General features: G+C 45.4%; 1 pseudogene; it reads left to right on the top strand.

The window, feature by feature from the left end:
• The first annotated feature begins 119 nt into the window (after window positions 1–119).
• LOC138157868 (small ribosomal subunit protein uS3-like) lies at window positions 120–941 on the top strand (annotated as a pseudogene).
• The last annotated feature ends 222 nt before the right edge of the window (window positions 942–1,163 follow it).

The raw sequence follows: 1,163 nt of genomic DNA, 5'->3' as shown, positions 1-1,163 counted from the left end.
TCTCTCTCTCTCTCTCTCTCTCTCTCTCTCTTTCTCTCTCCCCCCTCTCCCCCTCCCAATCACAGACACATTTCATGCCTTTCACAAATTTCTGGTTTGGCTTTTTCTGGGGATACAAGATGGTGGTACAGATCTCCAAGGAGAGGAAGTTTGTTGCTGATGGCATCTTCAAAGCTAAGCTTAGTGAGTTTCTCACCAGGGAACTAGCTAGCTGAGGATGGCTATTCCAGGGAGAAAGTTTCAGTTACCCCCACAGGACAGAAATCATCATCTTGGCCACCAGGAATCAGAATGTCCTTGGGGAGAAGGGTCTCCAGATTCCTAAACTGACAGCTGTAGTTCAGAAGAGGTTTGGCTCCCCCGAGAGGCAGTGTAGAGCTGCGTGCCAAGAAGATGGCCACTAGAGGTCTCTGTGCTATTTCCCAGGCCAAGTCCCTGCTTTATGAGCTCCTGGGAGGCCTTGCTGTTCATAGGGACTGCTGTGGTGTCCTCTGCTTCATTATGGAGAGTGGAGCAAAGAGACGTGAAGTGGTAGTGTCTGGAAAGCTCAGAGGTCAGAGGGCCAAGACCATGAAGTTTGTGGAGGGCCTGATGATCCACAGTGGAGAGCCTGTCAACTACTATTTCAACACAGTTGTGTACCACATCCTCCTCAGACAGGATTTATTGGGAATTAAAGCCAAAATCATGTTGCCCTGGGACCCAAGTGGCAAGATTGGCCCTAAGAAACCCCTGCCCGACCATATGAGCATCATAAAGCCCAAGGATGAGATTCTTCCTGCCACCCCTATCTCAGAGCAGAAGAATGGGAAGGCAGTGAAACCAGCGATGCCCCAGCCAGTGCCCACTGCCTAACAGGACTCTGTGACACTTGGAATTGTGTGCCCAAAGCTCTTCTATAAAGATGTTTAATAAAATCTTTTGTAAAAATAAAAAAAAAATTCCAGTTTGTAAGGGAAGGAGGGAAATTTTCCCTTATGGCTTTAAGAAGTAACCTGTTTCTTCTTATGATGCATCCATTCAGAGATCTAAAGGTAGGAAATCAACTTACTTCTCTGTCTCTTTAGCTCTTTCTTCATACACAAATATTTTATAATTAGAAACAACTGTCAAATAAAATGTTGCTTTTAACTAGACCTAGTCTCATATTTCAATGTCAATCA

This window comes from Petaurus breviceps, unplaced genomic scaffold, assembly GCF_028583685.1.
Source record: "Petaurus breviceps papuanus isolate PSGF00001 unplaced genomic scaffold, PetGlider_PUasm1.0 173, whole genome shotgun sequence".
In the NCBI taxonomy this organism is placed as follows: domain Eukaryota; kingdom Metazoa; phylum Chordata; class Mammalia; order Diprotodontia; family Petauridae; genus Petaurus; species Petaurus breviceps.
The sequence above is the reverse complement of the archived record's forward strand: the minus strand, read 5'-3'. Positions and strand labels throughout refer to the sequence as shown.